Source organism: Cavia porcellus, unplaced genomic scaffold, assembly GCF_034190915.1.
Source record: "Cavia porcellus strain 051 isolate PalLab524CR breed Dunkin Hartley unplaced genomic scaffold, mCavPor4.1 scaffold_2, whole genome shotgun sequence".
Classification (NCBI taxonomy): Eukaryota; Metazoa; Chordata; class Mammalia; order Rodentia; family Caviidae; genus Cavia; species Cavia porcellus.
In genome coordinates this window covers 15,444,104-15,457,785 of record NW_026947485.1, presented here as the reverse complement: position 1 = coordinate 15,457,785, position 13,682 = coordinate 15,444,104, and the positions used below count along the sequence as shown (strand labels likewise).

Genomic DNA, 13,682 nt, shown 5'->3' with positions numbered 1-13,682 from the left:
AGGCAGGTACTTACGCCACTGAGCTAAATCTCCGGCCCTTAGGTTTTGTTTTATATGAAAAATGATCAGAGATATACTTAGGTAATGATTAAATGACATAGAAGATCATTTACTTACCAATTCATTTTCTATTTCTCTTTTATTCTTAAGGCAGAATTATAATTTGTCTCAGAGAGATCCCAGAAAAAGCTTTGATTTTTCATGTCTGCTCATGTGCCTGTAATAAGTGGTGAACCATAATATGAAAAATATTGTTCTTCATTGAATAGATAGTCTAATAACTTTCACTTATGGGCACTATTTCCATAACTGAGCTAGATATCTTGTATTTTCCGTATTATTGTGTCAATGTACAAAGTCATGCTATTATTTGCTTTTAAGAAAGAAAGAGAAAACAAGATCAAGAGAAAATGTGTAACGTCTCAAGTTAACACAGACATCTTCTTAAATGGCAGAACTGGGGGAAAAAACAAAAAAAACTACTATCAGTTGAATTCCAGCATTCATGTTTTCTTCTTTATGCTTGAAACTTTGTCTCTTTATGACAGCTTTGATTGCCCTTTGGGTTAGAAGGGCCAAGACAAATTGTAAATATGCCCTGTGAAGGAAATTGCTCTTTTAACAATAGAAAGTGTTGTGAGAGACTTCATGCTAATGAGAAACAATGCACAACATAGCTGTCCAGGAGAGTGCTGACCTGACTCGTGGCGGTAGCCTAGTACACAGTGTCGCTTGTCCCAGTTAAACTCTGGATGCATGTGCAGACATTTTCCCTTTATAACTCTCTATGGACAGAGCACGCAACATCAGATCTGAAATGATACGAGTGGCTCCTGGTAAACTGAAGCCCAGGAAGCTACCGCCTAAAATGTAAACTCTTTTTTAGAAAGCCTGTTCCTTGCTGAGCTTGCCAATTTCCATAATTAGTCAGAGGCAATTAAGTACCTTAATTAGTTTGATCTTTATGGAATTTCCAGCATATTTTTGTTTTGTAATCAGAGCGGAATTTGAGTATATGACTAATATCTGTTATAAAGACACACATTAGCATACATCAAAATGGTTTACTTCCTTTCCAAGATGGAGATATTTTATTGACATAATTTTTACATGCATTTCGTACAAACTCAGTGTTTATGCATTATTACATATTCGAATAGCATATTTTCTGTCTGCATGCAGCATGGGGTTGAGTAGAACATAATGGCTTTTCTTTATTTTTTGGTTCAGATGCAGTCACAAAATAAACATTTATGATGCATTTATAAATACTTAATATGTCACAAGCATTTATATCAATGATATTTTAAATTTTTATATAAAACAATTGTTAGTATAACAGTTTATTCAATGTAGCAAGACACCAATTTAAGTGAACACTAACAATCTGTGTTTATAAGATTTAGCATTCACAACGTAGTACAAATTAAGGTTCATTTGATTAGTGGATTGCTGACTTCCAAATTTCTATTTATATGAGCACTTGAGAGACCCAAACTATTTAGGAACTAGCCTGAGTTGTCTTGTTTTCTTTTACATGTGTGCTTATAAACCATTGGATACATTTGTACAATCAGCTTTTTTTTCTTATTTACAACTAAATCAGGTCTTGAAATCATGACTGCCCTAGATTCTCACCACACTCTTATGGCATCCTCCACCCCAGAGCTATTTTCTCAGAGGACCATGATTGATTTCCTTTATTTCTTAAGTTCACTTTTTCATCTCTGGAGGTACCTTCTGTTCTCTCTTCTGATTCTCCTTTTTAAAAAATTGCTCTTTTTTCCCATTTCAGTTGACAAATAAATGAACATATTCTCTCTTGACTCTAAGCTGACTGCTTTTGGAAGTATTTGAGGTTTCTTTTGAGTGGAGCACATCACTGAGGCTCGGGAGAGCTGGGCTTCTCTGAAATACAGAATTCACTTGAGATAGTGGAGTATCCTCTGACTTCTTAGAGCTACTAGGATAAAAAAGAGAAGTGATAAATACTGGGTAATGGGAGAAGTTAGAACACAGTGGATTTGGTTTCATCAGTGCTCTTTTTCTGGAAGTTTGCCATGTTATCTCCGAGTTCTGTTGAGCATCCTAAGAAGTGGGGCTCTGGAAATACAGAAAAGATGGGTAGAATTAACTATATGGAGGGTGCAACTAGGAAGAAGAAAGCAAGTTTCTTTATTTTATATATCAATTTCACACATTCCTTTTTTTTCTGATACTTAAGTGGAGTAGTTTTCAAAATCCATTGTTTATGATTTTTATTTATATTTATGCTGATTGCTTTTTATTGAAATAAGAAGTGGCTGTGTGCTTTGAAATGCTTTTTTGTAAAGCCTTAGAGCCAAAGAATTTTATTCAATGCTTGTTCTATATGGAAGCAAGTTTTGTGCATATCTAAAGTGACAGATTAGCTAGCTAAAGAATATAGTTATTGATTTTAGCTATAAGAAGTAATCAGAAATGTGGAAGCAATGATAAGAAACCCTTAGAGTATTTTATTCTTGTGTTAGTTTTTATCATGCTATTGAAAAGAGTTATCAGCAATTTTTGTTGTTTTTTTGGGTCATAACTGATTAAATAATGCTCGTTATTTATTTAGGGTATATAAAGCCTTATATATTGTATTTATTTCAATAGAATACCTACTTTCAAGATTAGAAAGCTCAGTCTTGCATGTTTTAGGGCAACAGAGTCTTGCATTACACTTCCTATTGACCACCTGATCTCGGACTCACTGCTCTGCTCCCTGGTCATAGCTGTGTGTGTGGAGGGAGCCAGAGCCTGGGCATCAAGCCTGGGCACCAAAACAGTGTAGGTTTCACTTCCACACATCTTTCCACACCAGTCACACCTACAGCATTTCAAGATGTTTAAATGAAGGATTCAATTAGTGTTAAATCTATTTATTGAGCACTTATGAGATGTCAGACATCATGTAGAGCATTGAGAATGTAATAATGAACAAGACAGACAAGATTTCCAAAGAGCTTACCTTCTACTAAACAATCATGTGTAAATAAAAAAGCACTGGAATGCTGAACCATGCGACAGAAGTATAGGAATATTTATTAGAAATATGTTAAGTAACACGTCAATAGGGGAAATACTCATTTCTACTTTAAAAACCTACTTGAACGTATTGCTTTATTTCTTCTCCAGAAAAGTATATAGCAGGGAAAATTGGACTCTGTGAGCCTAAGACATTCTTAGTATGTAAACCTTAAATGTATGTGCCACATTGTCTGCTGGCAATAAAAATAGTGCAGTAATAAGGAATCAGGCAACGTATACTCCTAATTATATTTAAATAGGTCCATGTATGGTGATAATAAGTAAGATAATAATGATGATACAATACCGTGATAGTGTAGAATTAATGGTTTGATGTTTGGTCATTCTGAAAACTATCTGCTTACTTTTATTTTTCAAATATCATCAACTAAAAACTATAACATGTTATTTTATGTTGGATTTTCTTTAAAGAATAACATTTTTCTATCTTGCAAGCATCATAGAAATCCATGTATAGTACATCAAATTTTTTCTTAATCTGTAAAAGGAAGCACATATTCCCACCTAGAGCCAAAATGAAAAAAAATAGATTATATTAATTTTGTGCTCATAAGTGAAATCAAAATAGACAATGGATTCACCTTAGTGCAGTATTAGTTTTTGGCTGTGTGAGTCTTGGGAAAGATGCTTGAAAGTTCCTAAGAGTATGTGGATATACTGTGCACTAACTAGTTTGAGATAGTAATAGGAAAAGGCATTTTATCTGACATGATTGTCAGCATGGCGCCAGTTTTACAGTAAAAGAGACTGAGGGCCTGTAAAAATGAACATAGCGAAAGCAGAAGCGAGGATTCAACTTCTCTGGTTTCTGACTACAGGCACAGTGCAGGCAACTGCGACTTCATCTTCCTGGTGTATTTCATGTGCCTACATGTGGATAAAAGAAATTTCACACATATCCAATTCCTAGGGAACATTTTAGGGCGAAGGTTAGTTTAGACAAATTAAACTTGTCTAATGGCATAAAAACTATTATTATAACATTGTTTTTAGTTATCTTATGGACTAAAGAATATACAAATATTATATAGCAAAATTTACTTTTAGTTTTATAGTCTATTACTCTATATGACAGGTATACCTTATAAATTTGGAGATGTATAGAAGATGACATATAATAAGTAACACATAAATGGGCAAAGGACAGAAGGCAAACTTTCAGAATATAGGCCAGTGTGAAATTCAGTAATTAGGTTAAGTTTTTGGTAGGTAGATGAGATACTTTTCATGCCCACTTTTTACAAAGTTTTCATGTAGTACTTTTCAAAATTCCACATTTTCTTTCCTGATTTTTTCAGGAAACTGAATTATTATTAGATGACTAGTAATAAAGTATATATTCAGAAAGAAAAGAATTTTGGTGTGCGTATAGGAAAAGGTATTAAGGAGCATAGGTTCTCTTTTCTAATTTACTCTCTGTGAAGGAAATAAACTAGGTTAAACAGTCAGTGTTATGTAACTGAAAGAAACTCATTAAAAGACCATAGGTAATAAGAGAGTATACACTATGGACAACCTGTTTTGTTCCTGGTTTCAATGGGTTTAAGTGATTTTACTTTGCTTTTAAGTAGCGTATTTTAATCTTCCTACATAAGAAAAAGGGAGAAGTTTGTTGCCTTTTCATTGATCTTCATCTATAAGAAAGTTTTAAAGTTGTAGATTTTATAAATAATGTCAGTTATGTGAAAACTAAATTTTCTAAACCCTTTGTTTCAAATCTAACACGCACATGTATCTCGTAGTGACAATGAGGCTGTAGAGGCAGAGAGTCTCACAAGAAACCAAACTGACCAGCATCTTGATCACGAACTTTCTATGTTCCAGGACTGTGAGAAACAAGATGGTTTTCAACAGAGTGCCAAAACCATACAATGGAGAAACAAGTTTTTCAGAAAAAGGTTCCAGAAGTGAAGAGCCCCTTGCAAAAGAATTAATTTTGGACAGAGTCCATAAAAAACTCTTACAAGTTAATAAACCACATAGTCTCTGCTATTTTGTTATGGCAGCTCAAGAGACTTTATATCCTCAATGTTTTAGTCAATACTTGTTATTAACTGTAATTTTTATAGTTAAGTCTTTTTAAAAATTGAAACTATCAAATTAACAGTTCCTCCAACTCCAGAACCGCGACTTTCCCAGGTTCCACTTTCTTTTGTCTAGGTGCTGCCTTGTAGGAGCTGAAGCCACAGCATGGCTGTCTTTCAGATGCTTACTTAGTGTCTTTTGCCTCCTCGGCAGCCTTGATAGCTTGATAGCTTTCTGTCACTGTGCCTTTCTAAATTTAGGCTTCTGATTCCTCTCGGTCATTATGTTAGGAAGACACATGCCAGCGATGGTGGTTTGGAATTTGCACAATTTTTTTCTCTTGAATTTCTTCCAACTGTCTCTTTTTGTACATCTTCTGTAGAGAACAGTCTAGCTAACTGCTGATGATTCCTTTGGAAAGGAGCACTAACTCTCATTTTGCAAAATGAAGTTGGAAAACATTCTTCTTGGTTCTGGCCTAGCACCTCTCATGGGGGCAGGTATTGTACTTATTAAAAATGCACCATTCAGCCTTTACTGCAAGGCTGCAAGGGAAGAGTATTATCTGTCTTCTTGATTATAGCACCCTTAGTGTGTGTGCGATAGCATTTCATTTTTGGTTTAGCATTTTCCTCATGACTAACAGTGTTGAGAATTTTTCATGTGTCATTTGGTTTTAGGTTTATTTGGAGAAATGCTTATTGGTTAACACATTTTGAAATTGGGTTCATTTTTATTATTAAATTGTAAGTATTATTTACCTATTGGGGGTAAAGAGTTGTAGGAGTTACTTAAGTGTTCTGCACTAACTTCATTATTTTGCAGGTGTCTATTCATTTGTTCTGGAACTATTTTCTGAAAGACTTATTTCTCCATTGGACAGCTTTGCACCCTCTTGAAAATCTGTTTACTGTAGATGTGTGTATTTTTGTTGAATTCTTGCTCCTTTTTCATAATCTCTGCCTGTTTTTGTAGATGGCAACACATTTTGTTGATTACCATTACTTTGTTGTATGTTTGAAATCAATACTTTTGAGTCCCTTTACTTTGTGTTTTCATTTTTGATATTGTTTGGACTATTGTGGGTCACCTGGTATTTCATATAAATTTTAGAATCATTTTATGAATTTTTACACAAAAACTAAATTGCTTTCCCATGCAAATTCAGTTTGGAGATAATTTCCATATGAATAAAGCTCATTGTTTCAAACAATGAAATGATAAATAATCCATTTATGTAGTTATTCTTTATTTTAGTAGTGTTTTGCATTTTTCAAAGTGTCAGTTTTTCACTTTTATTAAATTTATACCTAAATGTTATATTCTTTTTGATGTTTCTATTAATGGAATTGTTTTCTTAATTTGATTTTTGGAAAATTCATTGCACTTATATAAACATGTAATTATTTTGTATATTGATCTTGTATGCTACGACCTTACTTTTTAAATTTTGTCCTAATAGTTTGTTAGTGGTTTTCTAATATGCCAGATCATGTAATCTGCAAGTAGAGCTGCTTTACTTCTTCCTTCCCAATAAACACATCCTTTACCTTCTTTTCTTGCCCAGTTGTGGTCAGAGCCTCAAATAAAATGTTGGCTAGAAGTGGCAGAACAGATATCCTTGTGTTATCCTTTTTTTTTTTTTTTCATACTCTTGTTTGTTCAGCACTAATTATGATGTTAGTTGTGAATTTTTTGTAGATTTTTAAAATCAGGTTGACAAATTTCCTCCTCTTTTAGTTTGTTGTTGTTTAATCATGAAGACATTTTGGGTTTTGTTAAAGGCTTTTACTGGTACTATTGAGATGTCATGTCATTTTTGTTTTTCCTTTTTCAAATGATATATTACATAAATTGATTTTTAATATATCGCATTAATCTTGCACCCTTGAGATAAATCCCACTTGGTCATGGTATGTTGTTCTTTATATATTTTACTGCATTCCATTTGCTAGTATGTTTTTCTGTTTTGTGTTGCTATAATATAATACCACGGACTTTGTAATTTATATAAAAAAAAGTTTATTCGGCTTATAGCTCCAGAGGCTGTCAGTTAAGTTATATGTGGTCCACCTCTGCTTTCTTACTGTGCCATCTAATAGATGAGGGAGAGGGGACAAAAGAGAAAAGAGGTCAGGAGACTGAAATTGAGCAAAACGACTTGCTTTTGTATCAAGCCCACTCTCACTTAAAACTCACCCAGTCTCACGATAATGGTACTGATCCATTCAGGGGAGCATATACTCATGACCTGATCACATTTTATTAGATACCATTTCCAAATACTGTTGCATCGCAGATCAACTCTACACAAAAACTTTGGGGAACACATTCAGATCATTGCAGTATTCACAGGAGATACTAATCTGTGTTTTTCTTATGATAATCTGGTATCAGGAAAATACTTGCTTTATGGAACAAGTTGTATTTCACACTTTCTACTTTAGAAGACAGTTAAGACTTGCTACTAATTCTTTATTTTATTTGTTTAGTTTGTGGTACTGACAATTGAACTCACGACCTTATGCTTGGCAGGCAGGTGCTGTGCCTCTGAGCTCTGTCCCCAGCTCTAATACTTTACATATTTGGTTAAAACTCAGTGAATAGGTGGCTCTGAATGTGGGCTCATCAGTGTTAGTAGGTTTTTAAATTATGACTTTAGTCACTTCATTTGCTAATAGGTCTTTTCAGACTGTCAGTTTCCTCTTGAGGGTTTTGAGAGAGTTTGTGTCATTCTGGGAATTTTTCCACGTCATCTAAGCCAGTGGTGGTGAACCTATGGCCTGTGTTAGTTCTTTTTTTTTTTTTTTTCTTTCTTTTAAAATAAAAAAGTTAATATATGAATTTTTTTAATGTACTAAATCCTCAGTATTTGCAGTGTTGGTACTTTGTGATAAATAAGTGCATTTTGGGTTACAGCTTGGGTGCTCATCTCTAAAAGGTTCTCTATCACTGAAAGGTTTCCGATATAGTGTCCTTCAGTTGTTCATACTTTTCTTGTATCACTCCCTTTATTTCTGTAGAGTTATGAGTAATGCCTCCTCCTTTATTTCTGATTCTAGTATTTTGAGTCTTTTTGTTCTTATTGAAGGTGAATTTTACTTTGTGATTTATTCCTTAATAAAAAAGTAAAAAAATTATTATCTATTTTCTCCCACTGTGCCTTGTGTAGATGGAAATTGGATTTTTAAATTTAATTTTTTTATTGAAAATTAGGAAAGCTCTTTATTCTAATTGTCCATATAAAATGTTCAATATTTTATATACGGTGAAGATTTAAAACAGTTACCATACTATAGGTCAGAACTACAGCTGTTTACACAGTTCACCCTGTGTGTCCCGTACAGTTCGTACCTGAACTAGGCTGCCTTTTCTCTTGAAGTGGATGAGGAAAGTTTGCTGTTGGAAGGGGATTTGTAGGCACTTCAAGGTTTTTTCTTGAATGTAGGAACATAGCCAGGGTGCAGGAAGTGTTGGCTGTTATAGTAAAACCTTTTGCTTGACCATCTGTTGGCCCACAAGCTGAAGAAGTCAGAAATGAAAGCAAGATAGTAATGAGAGTGATGTGTAATTACTCCTGATAGAGCTGGAATACGTAATGCTATGGGAACTCTAAAATGATGGCAATAGTTTCTTCTGATTTTCCATTCAATTTCTGAAATGTTTTGGAAAATATTTTCACTTGATAGAGTTTGGCATTTGCTTTCATACAATATAATGGTGATTTTATGGAAACAAGACATTACAAAGTGCCTATTGTATGCCGTGTATTCCACCAGGGACTTATCTTTGATTTGTGCACTTTTTATTGTTTATTGGAACACCCTGCTCACTTAAAGGAAATCTTTTAATACCAAGCTTTATATATGTATACCTCCCCTGCCTCTCATATTTCTCTTTGACCACTTATTATGAAGGTATTGATTTCAAAATATCTTCCAAATTCTCTCTTGGCAATTTGAGTTTGTACATCTGTGCCAAAAAAGGATTATATTTGTTTCCATGCACATGTTTTATGAGGCTATGTTCTTTTTTCAATAATTGTTTTACTAGAGTCAATAGGAGGCTGGTTAATAGCTTTTTGTGTGATAATAGAATTTTTTGAAGTAGGGAGAATGTGATCATGAAATTTAAAAATAAGCAAACAAGGACCAAAAGGTTTAGACTATATATTTCCTGTAAGAATTCTGAATTTTGAAATTCATCAGTGTGTTTTTATAATGAGTGAGGAGTGACTGCAAAAATGAAACACACCCTGAAGACATAGATTTTAGTTCTAAAAAGTAACTATGAAATATGCCTATGTGTATGTATGTATGCCTGGGTTTTGTCTCTCACTAGCTATAAGGAGAGTGGGTTTTACCACTCACCAACTATAAGAAGTTATTGAACATTTTTTTCTCAACTTTCTGATTTGTAATACTTATCTAGTCTGTCTTATCTTCAAGTATAAGGGGGTGATTGTATGAAATGAGTGAAAAGTTCAATTGTGAAATACTAGTCTGTATACTTGTACCTAGTACGTGTTTGTTGTATTGTTCTAGTGAAACAGATTGAGGAGTAAAGACAGAAAAACCATATGTGTGTTTGTGTGTCATGATGTGAACAGGTAGCTAAAATTAAAGGGTGCTCACTATTCTATACAAATGAATGCCCTTGGAAGGTTCTTATTTATGAGAAGAGCTAATGATTATAATCCATTTTAAGAGATAATCAAGTCCTATGCAAGCACTGATAAATTAATATGTTTAACTTCACTGTAATATAAATATTTTTCGAACAGTAGTTTAAAACTTTATATTTGTTTCCCTTCTTTGGAGACAAGAAAATCCTGGAATGACTGAAAAGAACTGATTATTGCTTTTGGTTCTCAAATGTTGGAACAATCATACATGCTGCTTTTCTCATATTTAATCTACTTTTTCCTGTAACTGATTAATCTTCAGATAATTTTATTGTGCATTTTCTAGTCAGATTACATTTCACTCCTGGCTTGTTCTGATAGTATGCTAAATGTCCCAGGAAGCAGTTATATCTGTTGTGCCACTCCAGATTGGAAGTTACACAGTTACTTCTGAAGCCAACTGGCTGTTGTTCTCCGAGGCAGGACACACAAATTATAGCTCAATATTTACGAAACATGGAAAAAGAATGTATGCGTTGGTCTCCACACCACTGTGGCTGGCATGAGTACTTTCAGCAGAATGAGAAATCCTACACACTCTCAACACTGTTCCTCTTCTGCTGTGTGTGTAGACACAGAATTCACTACTTAACATCTTTGGAAAGTTTACCAAAGTGCTCACGAGCAGTAGGTAACAAAATGGCATAAAAAGCCAAATTTGGGCAAGTAATTCAAAGATTTATGTTGCCTCAACTTACTTCTCACAAAGGCAACACGCTTTCCCTTTGGGGCATGTGTAATCAGTCTTCCAAAAATTGTTAATAAGAAATTATTCTCGGGGGCTGGGGATTTAGCTCAGCGGCATAAGCGCTTGCCTTGCAAGCAGGCAATTGTGAGTTCAATCCCCGGTACCGATAAAAAGGAAATAGACAAAAAAAAAAAAAAGAAATTATTCCCAGTCTTGCATGGAAATAAAAGTTAATACTGGCCATGCTCGTATACCATTGCAGCACTTGATTAACAAAAATTTTCCGAATACTTTCACAACATGATGGACATGTTCTATGTACATTATGAATAATAGTTTATTTAAGCACAATATGTTTACTATCTTTTGGGAAGGTACTTTGGGGTATTAAATTAAGAGTCTTAGCACTGAGATACATTCCCAGTCCTTTTTTTATTTATTCACTAGGTCTTGCTAAGTAGCTCAGGGTAGTTCTGAACTTGCAGTCTACCTGACTCAGGAGGAATTAGAGGCATGTGTCACAATGCCCAGTTTACCGTATTTTACAGGTGAGTAAACTAACACAAAGACTTATAAAATCTAATCACATAAGTCATGTGCAGAAGAGCCATGAATTAAACAGGGAAAATTTCAAGGTCTTAACTAGTATATTATGCTACTCTGTTAATCATTTAGTCAAACTTGACTAAGTCAAGAGATGCTTCTCCTGAAAAATATTTATAACCCTTCATGGTAGCAATGGAGAAATTATGCAAGAGGGCATTCCAGGTAACACCTCAGACCATATATTGTCAGTAGTGTGCCTGATCATATGGGAGAGAGAGGAATAATCACACATTTGCAGTTTTTCAGTTTAAATTTATGTAGGCAATAAAATACAATAAATCTGGATTTTGTTTGGATTATGGCATGTAAGTGGGTAGAAATGATAATCTTATCATTCTTTTGGTCATTAAAATAGTCTTGAAGAGTGAGACCACCTGGCTAACCTGTTTACCGAGTTTTTGAGTGGCTGGGCACTATTCTGAATTCTAGCCATGTGCAGGGTAGACTTTGGCGAGTTACTTTTTTCTTTTGTAGATCTAAGATTCCTGGTCCATAATGAAACACTTATTTTCCATGTATTTTTCCAGTTAGTTTCCACTCTGTTTTGTAATGTGCAATACTTGTTAATTCTAGTTAAATTCAGTATTTTAATTATATAATAAAATTTAAGTGGGCATCCTCCATTTTCATGTAACCCTATTGTTTCTTAGTTAGATATTGAATTACTTTTCCCCTTTTTGCATTAGTTACTAATTTTGAGTATTATTAATATTTTTATTCACGTGAAAATTTGTTTTAGAAGTGTGTGTTTAGGGTTAAAGATGATTCAGTGGTAGAGTACTTTAATAGGTACAAAGTCCTGGGTTCAACCCCTAGAACTACAAAACGTGTTTTTTAGTATATGTGCTGCCAAAGTGAGCATGAAATATGTTTTAAAAATCATGTTTCAAAATATGTTTTATCAGAAAAATGCTATATTTGATAAATTGGCGTAGATTTTTATCTAGAGGCTAAATTATTACATATCATCATCTAATTATCTTAAGCAATAAAAAAAATTCAAGTTGTAAAAAACTCTATGACTGTAGCATTTCGGTAGAGATATCAATGCTTTAAGCCAAAGCCATTTTCTTCAGACATTAGAACTTTCTGGAGTTCTTTTGTCCTAATCTCTTTTGATGGAACCATTACCAACTTCATCTGTAGTTCATTTGTCTATAACATGTGGTAGGATGACAGTTCCTCAACAGGTTATGTTTATGTCTTTACCACATAGAAAACACTAGTTGTACTGTTATATACATTAATTATCTCCCCTGTGATTTGAATGTATGTTCCTTGCCAGTTGTCAATTTCAAGTTGATTTTATTTTTAGTGATATGTTCCTTAAAAAATGCTTTATAGTATGACATATCAAATATCAATATAAATAAGAAATTGCATCAGTGTTTCATTTTGTAGATTGAATTCAATAGTGAACCTATCCAATATTAGGATACATAAAGCTCCTAAGTTTCCTTTCTTATATCTGCAAAGAACTTGCTATTGAGTGGAGTCTTCTTAGGAAGCAGCACCATGATACATACTTATATTGTGGAAGGCACTTCCATTTCAGACCATTTTGCAAACACATTTAGCAAGTGACATCTATGATTTCATCCTCAAAATATAGCCTCAATACTATATCTGTCCACAATATTGCACAATTGTTATGGGCATATATTACTGTTTTGGTTGAGATGAATGATGTTTTTTGTTAAAGAAAATTATTACCAAATATCAATGCCTTATTTTCTACCAACTCCACAATGTTATTATCTTTCCTTCAAAGACTAATTCTTTAATTTGTTACCTGACCCTAACCTTATCTTGCTACTTGGCTCTTATATCTTTAATTCTTCTTTTAATATCTTTTCATCACATGTCTAATTGCTTTTAGTGTAAGTTACCTGATTTATTTTGTCATTGTCATCATCATTGGTGTTGCTGGAGGAGTTAATAGGATTATATTTAAAAGAAAAATCATTCATGTGCTTCATGTACCTTAAAACATATAGTAAACAAATTCCAGTTTGATCAGGATGTTGATAAATTTCCTCCAGGATTTTAGGCTTTTCTTCACCGACTCTTTTACTTTAAACATAAGACTATAGTCTTTCAATATCAGTTTCATGAAATACGTTCTTCATGAAATATATTTTTCGTAACTGTTTGACCATTTTATCTTTTGAGGCAAAAAGATATTGAATCTTGAGAACAGAGGTAAGAAAGCTTTAAATGATTTATGTTCTACAGGTTGTCCCTTAATTGTTCTGTCTGTCCCTTTATACTGCAAAGACAAATATATAAATGGTGGTTGTGATATTTATATAATTAGAAGCCTCCAATATTATTTCCCTTGAGATCAGTGATTCAAAACATTTTTTTATACTACCCCAGTGAGTTTCTAATAATTCCAAGTTAGTACAATGTTAAAAAGTCCACGCGGGAGAATTTAATTCATGTTAATTTTAAATATAAATGTATGCCATATGGTAAGTGTGTGTGTTTTTTCCTTCCCTCTGTTTCTCTCTCCCCCACTCCAGTTCCCTCTCTGAGTGTGTGTGTGTGTGTGTGTGTGTGTGTGTGCATACGTGTGTGTATTGTGTGTGTGTGTGTGTGTGTGTG

General features: G+C 33.7%; 1 protein-coding gene across 3 annotated transcripts in view; it reads left to right on the top strand.

Annotated features, from left to right (window-relative positions):
- Nucleotides 1-13,682, top strand: part of Immp2l (inner mitochondrial membrane peptidase subunit 2) — an 878,014-nt gene that overhangs the window by 390,059 nt on the left and 474,273 nt on the right. The window lies entirely within an intron of this gene.